Below are 16,288 nucleotides of genomic sequence, written 5' to 3' on the forward strand. Positions count from 1 at the left end.
ATCCAAACTGTTCAGCTCTTTTGAATGTGAAATGTAATCTACAGCCTGTGATGGTTTAGCATGAATGTGAAAAGTTTTTTTTCCTAAGGAAGTTCTAGCATGAATTGTGATTGACAGCTTGGCTGGCGAATGGGAGTGTTTCTACATCTCTGGAAACACAGTCTTAAATCACAAGTCCCAAGTGACTTGGCCCTTTTCTTTTCCGGCCAGCAGAAGGGTAACACCATCTCGTGAGTCGGGGTTCAGGCTGGTTACTCCAGGGCCAGGCCTGCCAGGACAGCGGCCAGGGCTGGCAGTGTCCCCTCTGTCCCCTCCCAGCTCCTCCTGTGGGGAGAGGAGGAGCAGGAGTGCAGACCAGCAGTCTGGCCCTGTGCCACGACCATGGTGGCCGTGCTCTGGGCCTTGGTGGCCAGAACCGCCGGTCCAAAGGAGGAGAGACCTTTAAGAACTTTTTTTCCAGAGCTCCAAGGAGCTGATCCAAGTTTGAGTCGCTTTAGATCTGACCAGGGGTGGAGGAGGTTTTCGTCCATCAGTGTTCCTGAGCATGTGCTCTCTCTCTCCCCCTTCCTCTCCCCACCATCACCTGTGGCCTTGAAGTTCCTGGAGTCCACTGGAGAGAAAAAAAACTCTGGGCAAGGACTTTAACCCTTTTCCCTCCTCCATGGAAGACAGAGCGATTTGAAATGTAGAGAGACAGTATTGAAACAAAGACAGTGAAAGAACTGAGAAAGACTATTGGAAGATGGGATGGAGGAAGTGGACATTTCTGACCAGATTTCTCTGGATGTGAATTATGGGGAAATGGATTGTTTTTGTAATATCCTAATGCTGCTTGGGGGAATGCAGGTTCTAGCCAAAGGGTTGTGTGTATTGATATACATGGGTTTTAACTGAGAATTTTGATTAGAATATGTCCCTGGCTCCTGGGGATGAACAAGGAGGTTTCTATTTCTTTTGAGATAGAGGCGAATTTAGAGATGGAAGAGAATCCCTGCTTTGTACCAGAAAAGCATTCTTAAAACAATACCCCAAACATGTGGAAGCCCATAAACAGCATGGAAAACTGTTATATGGGTGAGACAGCACAGAATCTGCAAAAATTTCGGGCAGTTGCAGATCTGTGAAGGCCACCAGAACTTTTTCTTGTGGCGTGTTCTCCATAACCCTAGAGAGGCTCCTCTCCCAAGGTGATGTAAGATCGTGTTTAAATGGTGGCTGAAAACCTGACTGAAACTGACTGAAAACCATAGTTTTCTCTCTGTGATGAGTGGGAAAGTGAATAGTTGGCAGGGGGGAAGGGGGAAGGTGTTTTAATGTCTCAGAATGTCTCTTTTTTTTCTCTCTTTTTCCTTAGTGTATATTATTAAAATCTATCTGGTTTTACTTTTAAGTTGTGCTTGTTTTGCCTTTTTCTCCCAAAGCCCTATCTCCCAGTTGATAAACGAAATTTGGCGAATGTGAAACCACGACATGAATGGTGCGTTGGCTGGGAAACCAAATTGAAATCACAACACAGCCTAATTCCTTTTGGCAAGAAAAAAGACCTGAAACACTCTAGGAATCAGCAAATGAACTCCTGAATTTAAATGCATGACTAATCCATGCCATCTTCTGCATGATGAAGCAAATCTATCATGATTGCATTGTCCTAAACCAAACCAATGCTCTTTTTCTCCCATATATTTTTTTTTAAAATCTGAATTGATACTTGGCTTGGGATCACATATTGCTCATATTGAACAGGCAAAAGTTGTCAGACAGTTCAAGTCTTATTTGAAATTCCTGTTACTGAACTATCCAAAGTGTGTTGGGAAAACTTTTCCCTTAGGGTATTACTGGGATCTCAGTTTCCAAGAAGATTTCCAGACTTGTTTAGTTTCAGCCAAGGTAGTTATCTCCCTCTGTGGCATTTGGTTTTTTCCCTTCTGTTCCTTATCAGGAATTTTAAGATACATGTGAGGATTGAGAAAACAGAAAGTGACTAAATATAGTCAGCAGCAGGCTGGACATCTCCAAAATCTTCAGCAAACGGCTAATTTTGACTGGAGGATAAATTTTCTGGTTGGGAACTCTTGGTCAGTGGCTGACTTAGGAAATCTGCAGCAAAAAAAAGTTCTGTTCTTTCATTTGGGATTTAACTCAAGGATGGAAAAAACCTGCCATGTCCAAACTGGTCATGAGTATCAGTGCCACTAAACCTAATGCTGCTGTGGCTGAGCTTTAGCTGTGCCCCTTGCTGAGGTGTGCTGACCTTGCTGACCACCTAACTTACCAATCCAGTACATTAAGAGTTCTTCTCTAATACCTAAATCACTGATTCTGCCTGGGAAACAGGGGCATGTTCCTTCTAGCCTAACGAACTGGTGAATTTTCTTTGGGGAAGGTTAAAAGCAAAATAATAAGGAAAATGGAAAAAAAAACCCAAGAAGTCATAGAATGATGCCAGTTCCCACCCCAGAGCACTACTCTCTTATTTGCTGAACTACAGTGGACACCTTTGAGCATTCTGCTTAAGAAAGAGATGGAAAAACTAAATCTGAAAAAACCACAACAATTTCCACTGTTAGGAATGCTTTTAGCAAGCCTCCAGTGGTCCTCATTTTAGACCATATTTCAGTTAAACTTAGCAATTTCTGAAGTTTAATTACAGAGTAATCTCTTTCAGCCTGACAGCAAGTTATTTCTTTGAGATTTCTTCCCTTTGAGTGTACACAGGAGCATCTTTCTGAAAATGCTGCCGTTGATTTGACTGTCCTTCCAAGGGAGATGTGCATAGACTGCTGCAGTAGGATAAAAATCCACATCCAGCAGTCACGTAAGTAGTGTGTGCCTAATTAGTATGACTAAAGCTAAAGATCATAAATGTTGCAGTTGAACATTATGGCTACACACTGTCTCTTCTCTCCCTTTTGGGAGCAATGAAGGAAGCATTTAGCTAAAACACTTGCATAGGTAATGTTGCCATCTTGCTTTCCTTATAAGTTGACAACTGTCTGCAATTTATGCATGAAATATGGAGCATAAATACTCCTCCACCAAGGGGAAATAAGTTATGGTGATGTAGAATTCAAAAAAGAATTGGGGACTAAAGGGCCATTAAGGTTTTTTTATTAGCATTATCTCACAAATATTCCAGCATGTTGATGGACTGTCTCTCACCACAAACTCTCAGTGCAGGCTCTAGGGCAGCCCAAGAGGGATAGAGCAGGATGCCAATATTCGGAAAATGAAATTAAAGAAAAAAAAGAAAGAAATGAAAGAAAAAAAAGAGTTAAACTTTAGGACTGTTTGTTCCACTCTCAGCAAACAGAGGCATCTCAGAGGAGGGCACAGGCCTATCTTCAGACTGGCATGAAGGACTTGAGAATCAGTGAAGATCTGGCAATACGAGAAGTTCTGGATTCACTCACTGCTTCCTCTTTTTTACATGAACATTTCCATGAACACAGATCACACAGGATTGACATAAAGCATTGGATGATCACCTCAACTTCGCTCAGCTTCCACTTTCCCAGTCTCTCACCCAATTATTCCCAAACCTATGTGCACAACAGCAAACTCCTATAATAAGCCCAAGTGTGCCTGAGCTCAGGCAAAGGGAGAGGCTGAGGTGAACTTCTGGTTGAGGGAACAGAAATTCAGCACTTCTCATCTCAATATACCTTGCAAAAATGCTTAAAATGTCTTCAATTCCCCTTGAATTAAATCTTTCTTCCATTTTTTTCCCTTCTTTTGTTGCTGCTTTTCCTACCTTTGCCATTTCTGCAACAAAGCAAAGAGTGGCAGAAACCCGCAGATTCCTTTGCTTCTACTTTTTGAGAATCTTCCCACAGAGCCACATCGCTGATACCATTTCCTACATTCCCTTCGCCGTGGAAATGTTGCAGTTTCATTATTGTGACATCATATTTCCCTGCTTTAAATCCTCTGTAACTGTGAAAGTTGAAGTGAGTCAGAGCTCCTTGAGGAAATGTTGGCTCTTTTTGTGATGCTATCAGAAAATCATGGGCTTTGGGGACTCTAAGTTCCACAGGATTTCATATCCCTACACAGCATCTTTGTCACCAGTGTCTCCCTGCCCATCATCTGCTGGAACAATTCCTTACCTTCTGTTCAATTCACATACCCTCATCCTTCCAAGCTCCTCAGGCAGTCTTACACTCTCCCATCATTTTTTCACTGCACAGATGCCTTTCTAGAACAAAAATATGCCTTTTTCCAAAGAGGCCAGGATGCTTTTTCCATAACACAGGCCTCTGTCTGTCACTTTGCACTTCCAGTCCCCCAGCTGGCCCACGCTTCCAAACTCTCCTCAGGGGTGAGCAGGAATTCACACAATCCTCTGGGTTTGCTTTAGTTTCATTTCTTTGGTTTCCTTCCCAAAGGAAAGGTTCCCAAAGGAACCTTCAGGTTCCATCCTGACCCTGTCACGATGCTGCAGCACAGTGAATTCTGCAGATTCCTGTGGCTGCCTCCTTGGCATGCCCAGCCCTGCACATGTCCTGGCACCATCTGAGCAGAGCAGCCCAGGGTTTGTTTGGCCAACCTGAGCACCCCTCTGGGGAGCCTCAGCAGGAATCTGCCTGTCCTCCAAAATCTCCTCTCTTGCCTTAGGCAGGATTTGATCGATGACTTGTAGGATTCAGCAGAGAATTATGGTGCAGGGATTAGGGAGGACTGGCACAGAGCTACTCACCTCTGCTCCTTACAGAACTCTCTCTACCTGTGGTGGAGCTGAGCCACTTCCAGAGGAGTCAGGGGATTCAATCAGCACATCCAGCAGCTCCTGTTCCACACCAGCTCCAAGAGCTTTAGGCTTTTTCCATCCCTACCACAAGTTCAGAAGTGAAGCAGCCAGCCACAGACATAAATCCACAGTTATTTATGAGCCACTGGAAGCTTGTTGGTTTAGTCTGTACAGGTTCAGTTGTATTAGATCCATATGAAGGCTTAGCTACAAAAAAATGCAGTTTTATGCTCCATGTTCCTGATTGCCTTGACATGTGCTGGAGTTTAGAACTTTGAGAAGGAAATCAGCCAGCAAGTCCTGCTGCTTCCAACTCCTCTGATCTGCTTCTTCTCCTTCCTCCACCATGTCCATAGCACAACCCTTTGTTACCTTCTGTTACCTCCTGCTCTTCTGCCCCTGACAGATGCTTTGGGCTTTAATCTCTACTGGGTTTACATTTGAGCTTTATTTCATCCTAAACTCTGTTCTAAAGTCAGCATATCTATTATGTATGACTCATGTGCATGTTACAACATGTAATTCAGGTACAGGGCACGGTAAAGATCCATTTTTGGAAAACAAGTCCTTTTCTCACTCCACAGTTTCTCCAGCTGTGTAACAGTGTGATGAACTGAACAATGAACCCTCTTTCATCCAGGTCCTTAGGAATGGTGGAAATCAAAATTTAGGTCTGTCTCCACGTGGAAAAGGAGGCATGTGACAAAACAATAGTAATAATGGTTAATGAACATGCATTCATTTGGAGTGTTGGGAACCTAAGATCCTCCTCAGACTAAGAGGAGAGGTGGTACCTGAGCAACCTCTGAACACTCTTCTGTGACAGCAGTATGAATAGAACACTGTCGCCTGAGCTGAAATGCTGCTTCACAAGAAGTAAACAAGGAATAACTGTGCCAAACCCAGATATTTTCCTAAGAAACTGGCTGCCAGTGCTCATAGGGCATTGTGGTTTTATCTAAGTTCAGGGAAGAAGGCAGCTGGAAAGCCTCAAAATTCATTGGAGGAGAGAACAAAAAGGGCTTCAGGGCACAGAACTGGCTAGGAAAGTGTGGTTGAAAACTGCCAGCATGGAAACTGCTAGCTGTGGCTGACCTTTCCCATGTTTACAGAGGCAGAACTTTCAACACCTGTAACTGGGAGGGAACTAGCTGAAGAAAGCTGTGACACACGTCGTCATTTTCAGCTCCCAAGAGAAACAATTCTGTCAGGCTTCGAGCACTCACCATGCAAAGCCACAAAGCAGAGTCCCTGGAGAACAAGCTGCCACTGAGCACTGCCACACGATTTCACCACCGGCGGCGTTCATCCCATATCCCTCTTCATCGCTCCCAACAGCATCCTGACACCTCCCCTCTGCACGTTGTCTATTCCCTGCTGCTGCTCCATCCCTTGACTCCCTCCCATGCTCCTGCCTGCCAGCCTGGTGGCAGCTCACAGGTCCTGCCTGACCTCACGCTGGAGCTTTGCTTCCCATGAGGGCTTTACAGGAGGTGTCTCTGTCACTGACACCACTGACTGTGCAGGGTTGGACCCTCCAGGTTCCTGTCAGACCTTTCTCGCTGGGCTCAGGAGGGGATGAGGATGCTGCTCACACACGGCTGGACAGAGCAGCACTGCAGGGAGACAGGTTTGGGATGCAGGTGAGAAAGGGACATTGCTGATGTAGGCACTGCTGGGATGTCCCTGCAGGGAGAAAAAACAGTGAAGCTGTTGCAAAGTGTCCTGGTTTAAGGCAAACTTGGGAGGAAACTTCCCAATGGAGTTCTTCTGGAGAACAAATCTAAATAACCCCTCTCTCCTAGCCGATCTGGGAAAAGAACTTCCTTGGAGAAAAGTGGAAGAAACCTATTTATTTAAACAAACAAAATTCCCATGAGCACAAAGAGTGAATAATATGAAACAATGAAACCTCTCTCCAAAGAGAGATGGCAAATCTGAGGAAGTCCTTGCTGTGGGTGTAGCTCAGTTCCTTCAGTCTCCCACCAGTCCTAGTCCCTCCACAGGTGCCAGCCCTCGGTGCTTCTCTGAGTTTTCAGTCCAAAGCAGGTTTAAACAGTCCCAAGAAAAAGGGGGAAAAAATAGTCCAGGAAACTTCTTTACCTCAGCTAGCTAAAGTAATTAAAGCAAAATAAAAGATCTCTGTCCAGCTGCTGTCCATGCCTCCGATGAACAACACCATCCATAGGGGGGAAAATGCAGAGGAGTGAAGGCTGTTTTTCGAAACAAACTGAGTGAGTGTTCTTTCCCTGGTTCACTCTCAGAACCAGTCTTAAAGGCACTGAATTCAATACACAGCACAAACGAAGAGACAATTGGGGATACAAGCATTACAAAGCCACCCGAGGACACCCAGCCTGTCAGAGTAGTCGGGGAGACACTGAAATGCTGGGAGACAGGACAGGGCTTGAGTATTGCTCATTATTCTGATTTCTGGAAAGCGAAGAATAAACCAGTTCATTGGTGTTGAGCTTTTGGATTGTTTTTTTAGTTATCCTGTGCAACTGGGGGAGATTTAAATTTCTGCTTCCCAAGAAACAAACGAATGAGACTGAGGATTGGATGTGGTCATCTGGCACCCACAGCTGAAGTTAGAATCTGCAGACTGTATAATTAGTGATGAAATTCCATGTGTTGGCAATGTCGGTGACAATCCAGCTGCAGCAAAAGGCTGATGTAGTTTTCTCCATGTGCTTCTCCTGTTTCTTGAAGAAACTCTGCGTTTCATCTTCCTGCAAAATATTTACCCAATTCCTTTCTCTGTACAAGGCAATTTGTGACACAGGGTAAGGAGAAAGTTCATTGGAAATAACCTTGGAGGGTTTTTTTTATGTCTCACTGCTACCAAAATGTGGGCTTGGGTTCTTTCCCCTTCTTTAAAATTTATGTTAGACGAAGTTTGTAACTGCAACTGCATTATTTTTCCTGTCCATAAAAAAACCAAGAAAATGGAACTAAAATCTGTGGAATGGCAATCATGTGCTTTTTCCTTTTTTTTTTTTTTTTTTTTTTTTTTTTTTTTTTTTTTTTTTTTTTTTTTTTTTTTAATTTGAGGTAGGTTGATTTATCTCTATTAATTCTAGAAAGGGATATTTTAGAGATTCATGGTTGGATCCATGTAAATCCAGACAGAACAGGGAGAAATATGGGCACAGTATTTTTTTGTTAGTGCAGTTTAGATGAGCAAATGAAAAGGAGCAATCCTTTTCGTGCTCTACTCCTGCAAGACCAATTGCATGATTATTGATTGTTACTAGAAATAACTGTTTAATAGTGAAATAGCTGTTAGAGGCACTGGATGCACAATGTTCATGTTGCTTAAGCTTTTTTATTTTGAAATGCTATCAGTACTCATAAATCAGAGTTAAATCTGATTTTGTTCCATAGGATGAGATTTAATTACAAGATTCAATTATTTCTGTATTGAAGACTGATTTCTGGAGATGGAAGTGGTAGAGAAGAGTGACGCAGAAGGGTGATGCAAAACCAATCACAGTTACACAAGCATCCCCAGGCCTAGAAACCAAGACATTCCTGTTTCATCATTCACAGCAAAAATTATCTCAGCAACGTGAATGCTGCTAGTATTTTTCCTGGGTATTTGAACAATGTTAAAAATTTTAGCTCATTATCCAGCCCTGTGGTGTCCCCCTATAGGGCTTAAAAACTGACTTGCCCCAACTGCTGGAGTCATATGGTCCCAGTTCCCTGAGACCACAGAGTGGAGGGAATGGGACAGACCTGAGAACTGCAGCAGTGCCAAGGCTGGAAGAGTAATGCCTAATTTTCTCTCACAGCTTTACAGCATGCCCAGACAGGCTCTTTTGAATTAAATACACAGTGATAGGTGTGGGAAATCTCTCCACTGAAATCTTTAATTGTTTGGTTTTTTTTTGTTTTTTTTCTTCATCATGTAGTGTCTAGGTTAACCCTTATGGTACATAGAACTTAAGAAAAATAATTTCCTCAGCAAGGCTTTCTAGACAAGACCCTTCTCTCCCTTGGTGCTGTCCTGTGGAACAGCTGAAGGTGGAGAAGAGGGCAGAAGGAGAGAGATCCAGACCTGCAGAGATGCCAGTGCCATGGATGATGCCAGTTTCCTCTTCTTGGGAACATGGCTTCTCCGTCTCACTGTCTGCTCAGCATGACTTTCAGACTTTTGCCTTGATGACTTCTAGAAGCTCTGAGTGCTCAGTGCCTTGGGGTGGGCAGGGCTGGGATCCCAGCCCCAGGGGAGTCATGGGGGCAGAGGTAACAACCTCAGTCCCTTTGATCAGTCTGGCTGGCAGGAGCCCTGGCACAGGGTGTGCAGTGGCATCCTGTGCTCAGTCTACTGTCAGCTCTGAGTGTGACATTCCCTGAACACCTACGAGTTACCCTCCAGCTTTGATCATCTCAGTTTATTGGAAAACAGAGATTATGTGATACTGCTGTGCTGAGCATCTTGGAGTCACAGATATCCAGCAGTTAAATCTGCAAGCAAAGGTGACACACAAGGTTTGGCCAACAGAAAGTATTTTCTGTAGGATAATAATCACCAAAGTGTCTTTTACTGCTCTCAGGAAAACAGTTGCTTTGGTGTGCCTCTCGAACAAAACAAGGACAACCTTCTCACACTGCTCCTTTGCCCTCCCCTGCTCTGGAAGACACTCACTATTGTGCCTGCAGCAGTGGAGAAGCTGGCAGTGTGCAGTGCTGACTTTTGAGAGTGTTCCCTATCCCACTAGGACAGAGGTGCACCACAAGAAGCACAGAAATTATTTTGTAATGTGCCTGACTTATTGCACATGTGTTTACTTGGGTCAGTGCACAAATTTTGGCAGTGTTTGGTAACAAAGAATGGCAGCCCCCTGCCCAGCCTGCTCCAGGAATACCAGTGATCCTGGAAGCACAGTCACAGCAATTAACACATTTGAACCTGGTGCTGACAGGGACAGGCTCTGTGCTGTGGGGACCTTCTGTTCACTACAGGCAGCTCTGCAGCAACTCCACATCTTCACTGAATCATTCCTTCAGTGAGACAGTTATTTGCAAGTTGTCTGATCCTTTGCACGGGGAAAAAATTGCATGGAAGCATAGAAGGGTTAGGGTTGGAAGGAGCCTGAAGGATCACCCTGTTCCAACCCTCTGGCACAGGCAAGGGCAGCTTCCAGCAGACCTGGTTTCTCCAAGCCCCACCCAGCCTGGCCTTGGGCACTTGCAGCCCAATCCTGTCACTGTGCTGGTAAAATTAACATCATTAATTTTCACCCAACGAGTATTATTGGGCAGTGGGATGCTCACTGGCCTGATCCTTTGCATGTACTAGAGTGGATGTTTTTACCTTATCAACCAAAAAAGTCAGCACCCACCTGTGTCCCAGAGCTCTGTCTCAAACACTTATCCTGACCCTTGGGTGGTGAGAGCATAAGTCCCAGGGGGTGTGGGCTGGGAGGGTCTGTGGTTTGCTTTACTCTATCTGTGCACACTCTCAAATGAACTTCCAGGGAGAGCCATCTTTGGGGTTTAACTAGCATCAGGTGTCTCCTCTGTTACAGTGTTTGCTTTGCAGATTTGTACCATTCCTGTGCCACTGCCTTTGTCAGTGACTGCCAGAGGAACTGTTAGTGCAGGTGTTAATTCATCCTGGGATGGGATGAGTGAAAGTCCCTGCTCCTTGTCCCTCCCCTGGGCATGTCCCTTTACAGGCCCTGTTAGTCTCTTTGGATGCACCCCATTTCCTAAGGAACTTCCATGAGCCTGTTCCCGGAGGAGGAGAGCACATTCTGCACCCAGCTGGGTCATAGATACATGCAGGCAGGCTCCCTTGCAATGGCTTGGCACATTTATTTCTCACTGGGCCAGACATGCTGAGGAGAAAAAAAAATTATTTAACTATTACAATTTGTCAAAGTTCCAGTTAAGCTTGAAGTAAAGCAAAAAGAAAAACAGAGCTAGGGAATAGAATAATTTTTTATCAGTGACTCAAGATAAAAGATTCAGTGAGAGGCACCCTCTGAAGTGCTAAACTGATGATGAGTTCTGAAGACATATGTCTCTGTTCTGATAGGACCAAATACGACATAAAATACATTTTCCAAGAAGCAGTGCTTTACACATTTACTGGTCAGAGAAGAGGTTCTTAATGTGTACATTTATGCAAAATATAAACCATAATATTAACCTTCACTGAGAGCAGATAAATATGCTGTACATTCCTTGGAAGGCATTAAAAATGTAATTTCAAGCATCCTGATTTTCTTCTGCCTCTTTTTTTTTTTTAATCATAGTGTGGGAATAGTGTGCAAGATCAGTCCAGGCTGTGCAAGACTGCAGCTTGCACATGCTGCCTGTGGCACTGAGGCACATAGCTCCCATGGTTTGGCAAGGAGAGCCACAGCTCTGAACAAGCTCAGGACACTCCAGAATTCTGCTGCTCTCCTCATACACACTGCACATGCAGCGATGTGAGCATCAGGGTGCTGTTCCCAAGCTGCTGGATCCTGGGCACTGGGCTCACACTTCTCCTTGTGCTGTGGCTCAGGAGCAGTTCCACTCCACCCTGCAGCATTCTCCTGCCTGCTCCAGCCTGTCCTGCTCCAAGCTAGGCTGGCATCTGTACCAGGGGAGAATGGGAATTGGCAACTGAGTGCTGTTCTGAGGAAGCTGATGGCATTTTCTGGAAGCCAAGGGTTTTATCACTTGCTTTAGTTACTAAGACACACCCAGTCCAGTTAGAATCCAAGTTCCTCATCCTCTCTTAATGGCTATCCAACAAAGGGCCAGCAGCATGCCTCAGTGCCCTGGCCCAGAAGAATTAGCCTTTGCTTTACCCAGACAATGAGGGCCTTTGTTCCATGGGAAGAAGGCACCTGACTGAAGCAGGTGACACTCACTTGATTCTGGGACTTGGGTAGGTTAAGACTCCCTCACACTTTGTGATCCAGTGCCTGTAGAGGAATGGTGTTGCCCCCCAAGATACCCTGCTCTGGTTGACTGGGCTGTTTGCTGATGGTTTTATTATTCTGCTATCAGCGGTGTGATCAACCCCTCTCCATGCTTGGTGAGTTTCCCTTTGTTGTCATTCAGGTCTCAAGGTGATCCCTCAGCTGTGGTCCTCGTGATGAGCTCCACTGAAGCCCGACTTTGTTTGCTTCCCTGGGATTCCACAGGTGCAGCCCGTCATGGAGTTCAGGCATGTGTTCCTCTCAGGTGAAATAAAACAATATTTCTGATTAGCCTAGGAATGTTGCTGTGAAACATTTCTTGTGAAAATTCAGACAAGTCAGTGAAGGAGCAGGGAGGAAGAGCACAGATCTGATGGGAAGTGGCTGACAGGGCTGGAGGTGCTCAGCCTGTGGAAAAGGAGGCTCAGGGACTCCCTAACAGGAAGCTGTAGCCAAGTGGGGGTCAATCTCTTTTCCCAGGTGACAGGTGTCAGGACAAGGCAAAAACAGCCTCAAGTTGCACCAGGGAAAATTTAGGTCGGATATTGTGAAAATTTCTTCCCAGAAAGGACTGTCCAGCCCTGGCACAGCTGCCTAGGGCAGTGGTGGAGTCACCATTCCTGGAGGGATTTAACAGGTGTGGATGTGGCACCTGATGACCTGGCTTAGTGGTGGTCTTGGCAGTGCTGGAGGAGAGGCTGGATTCAATCTCAGAGTGCTTTTCCAACCTCAGTGCTGTTGTGATTCTGTGTCTAAGGAGGAAGTGGAGAAGAAGAAAAAGGGATAGAAACTCATGTGGAAGTTTGCTGGCTCAATCCAACAGGAGTGCATTCTGTGCCAGTCATCCACATGAACATGCTGAGATATGACTAGGTTTGACTTCTCTGATACTTATCTGCATAATTTGTTCTATGTTTTCACTTATCTCTCCTTTAATAAGGAAACATGCCAATAGCTGAATGCGTGGGTCAAGTTCTATTTGTCAATTTAATTTGTTTTGGCTACAGTGTGAAGATTAAAACATGCAAGTGAGAGGGATAATAGGCTGAATATGAAACCAGGTGATCTGAAGGCACAGCCAGAGACCTGAGCTTAGACCATCCACTGCAAACCCCCAATTTGGGTCAGTAACAATTTCTTTTTAAAGGAAACTGATGTTTCCATGTTCAAACTTGCCACTGGTGCGCCAGATGTGACCAAAAGGGATCTGCTCGTTAAATACAAACCACAAGTATCTCAGAGCCCCCATTCTGGATTATCCTAAACAAGATTGATTATTTTTTTTTAACTGGATAGTAAATGCAGCTGAAAATCACTTTTCTTTCTGTAACTGCTGGCATTGTACAGATGTCACATGGCCAGAGCATTTTGGGAAGAGGATTTAAGGGAAGGTGCTTTCTGCTCGGCTGAAAACAGAAATTCAAAGGAGAGGCAGACCTTCCCTGGCATTCACAACATCTTGTCCCTGAGAGGAAAGGGCAGTGGGTGTGGGATACCACTGTGGGTGTCAGAGTAAAGGCTTTTACAGAAGAGCAGTTCAAATTGCAGACCATCCAGATACACCCCCTGAGCAAAGATATTTTTTCCTGCGACAAAATCAGTAGTGGAAAGGGGATGTAAGATAGAGTGATACTTAATGTGAGAGAAATAATTATTCATGGCAGATGATGGTGACAGCTGGGGAATCACAGTGTCAAACTCAACAGAGTGATGGAGAGGTTGTACACACTGGGAATTGTTTCTTTCTCCCTGAATAAAACATACTTTTCTTTCACACATACTCGCTGGCGAGGCAGGCAGGAGAGTGCAAAGGGTAAAGGATACTTTCACTTCAGGGCTTCTAGGAAGCAAATCTTATTTTGTTGGGTTTCTTATTTTGCAGAATAATCTTATGCTTGAATCCAACCCTCCCTGCTCTCAGCAGAAGGCAGCTGGAACTGAACCCTCACACAATCTAGGGTAATACTGTGTGTGTGAGCACTGGGGTAGTGGTTGGACTTGATGATCTTAAAGTTGGACTTTATGATCTTTCCCAACCTGAATGGTTCTGTGATTCAATGGAAATCCTAATTAGGGGAGGGTAACAGTTAGGCCAGACCTGAAAGGAACTGTCTGCTTTTCCTGGACTCAAAAGACAGACTATGATACCTGGAATGCTTCTCATTAGACAGGACTCTGATCAGGACTGGGTCTTCTTGCTGTGGGGTCATAGAGAGCGGGCTGAGGAGTATCCATTTCCAGAGCAGGCATCGCATACTGATTTTCTGCTATGACTCACTTGTTGCTCAGGCTCAAACCAAGGTGGAAAATCTTGAATTGAAGCTGAGCCAGGCTCAAGGGCCATGTACCAGCTGCCTGAAGGACCCTGCTGGCTCCTGGCTGGGTCTTGGCAGCCCAGCCCACCTCACCCCTCTGCTTCCAGCAGTGTCAGGATGAGAGATCCCTTCCCAAACAGAGAGGGTCACCCATCAGGAAAGCAATTCTGTGTGTATTACCTGCTTCTAAGTTCTCCCTGGAGCCAAGAATGTTGCAAGTGAGCGAGCAGCTACAAAAGAACCATGTAATTAAGACCTGAAGTCATAAATCTGTGCTAGTTTGTTTTCACTGTGGCTTTATTTGATACTTGCCTCAAAAAGATCAAGAGAGTCAAGGGCAAAGCAGGCTGTAAGGAATGAAGTGATGGCTTTGTCCACTGTTTCCTCCTACACCAGCAGGGCCCAGGGTGCTACAGGCAGCTGTGGACAACCCTCCCCTCTCCCTGAGGAAACATGCCAGGCAGGATGGGCACATCAGACACTCCTCACACTGCCCACAGGGCTCTGCTGAGCTGGGCCTCACAAATCTTCGTGTTCTGGGGAGTCTCTGGGCTTGTCCACGTACATATCTCACCCTCTGGAGAAAATAAGGGATTTGGGAAAGCTGAAGTCTGCAGCTGGGTGAGCAAAGCAAGAAGGACACTTTGGTCCAAAGTGTTCAGATCAAAGTCAGACAGGGAAGATGCTGGAGGCAAGAAGAAAAAAAGTCATCTGGTTTGCTTTTGTCTTCCAAATGAAAATGAGCCTAGGAAGAAACTTATCAAAGAGTGACATTGCCTGGATTTCTGAGCAACTTTCCTGGGCACTCCAATATCCTGGGCCAAGAAATATTTGAAGTTTCAAGTTCACTGGGTCCTTCAGAGCAGACTGACACAATGACAGCTTCCTCCATGATGTGCACCTAGAGAAATTACGGCCTGGACTCCTCTTTAAGCAATTACTGTCTTTGGAGGCCCACATCCAAACCTGGCAATGCTGGAGCTGCCTGCCACACTGCAGAGCAGCCCTGGCAGCAGCCTGCCCTGGGCCCGTGATCACTGTGCTGTGAAAATAACCTGGAACAGAGACATGGACAGGCCTGCTCATTTATAATACAGCTGAAAAAGTCATTGTCACTGCCAAGAAAAGACAAAAGGCCATCAAACACATAACCCAGCCATAAATGAAGGCTGTAAATATGGAGATGGGTGGAAGGTACCCACAGGCTTCCTCTCGTACACATGCCACACGTCTTGGAAAGTGTTCTTCATGTCGAGATGCTGCTGTGTGTGCTACGGGCAGCTTTTTATGATCAGAAATTTTTCGATGGAAAAAAAAGTCTGCTTTTCTTACTTGCCATAGGTCACCTATTAGGATGCAAGGTCAGAGCTCAGCTTCGAGTGGAAAGCAGGGTAAGTGATGCCTGTGGCCCCTGGGCACCCCTTGTCTTACACAGAGAGAGCTCCTGCAAGGATTTGAAAGTAAGTTTGAAAAATCAATTCAAAAATATGATCGATTGCACAGAATGAAGCTGTGGGGACAAGTGAGAGCAAAAGGTTGCGCAAAGATCGTGGCACATTGAAAACTGCACTGATTGCAGCTGCCTTCACAATGTGACTGCCTCCCAGAAACAGCTCCCTGCAGGAACCATTGGGCAAAAGCTGAAATGTTGTTTAGTAGCACAGTAACACCATAACTGTGCTATGGCCATAGCTGTTGCCAGGTGGGTAAGAACAGTTGATTTGCGTGTAAGTCCTGAGGACACATTTTAGGGAGCAGTTTGCTCCTGCCATTGTTGGGTTTCAGCCCAATTCCTGATCCCAGATGCAGCTCTGGTAGAGGATGTACACACACATTTAGGGCTGGATTCTGTTCGGGATGGATTGCATGCTGACCACATCACAGGGGCTACATCTGCCCTAAGAGTCAGATGGACTCAGTGGCAGCAAGAGAGAGGAGAGGAGAGGAGAGGAGAGGAGAGGAGAGGAGAGGAGAGGAGAGGAGAGGAGGAGGAGAGGGAGAGGAGAGGAGGAGGAGAGGAGAGGAGAGGAGAGGAGAGGAGAGGAGGAGAGGAGGGAGAGGAGAGGAGAGGAGAGGAGAGGAGAGGAGAGGAGAGGAAAGGAGAGGAGAGGAGAGGAGAGGAGAGGAGAGGAGAGGAGAGGAGAGGAGGAGAGGAGAGGAGAGGATGAGGAGAGGAGAGGAGAGGAGAGGAGAGGAGAGGAGAGGAGAGGAGAGGAGAGGAGAGGAGAGGAGAGGCGAGGAGAGGAGAGGAGAGGAGAGGAGAGGAGAGGAGGAGAGGAGAGGAGAGGAGAGGAGAGGAG

The sequence above is a fragment of the Sylvia atricapilla genome, chromosome Z (assembly GCF_009819655.1).
Source record: "Sylvia atricapilla isolate bSylAtr1 chromosome Z, bSylAtr1.pri, whole genome shotgun sequence".
Lineage (NCBI taxonomy): Eukaryota > Metazoa > Chordata > Aves > Passeriformes > Sylviidae > Sylvia > Sylvia atricapilla.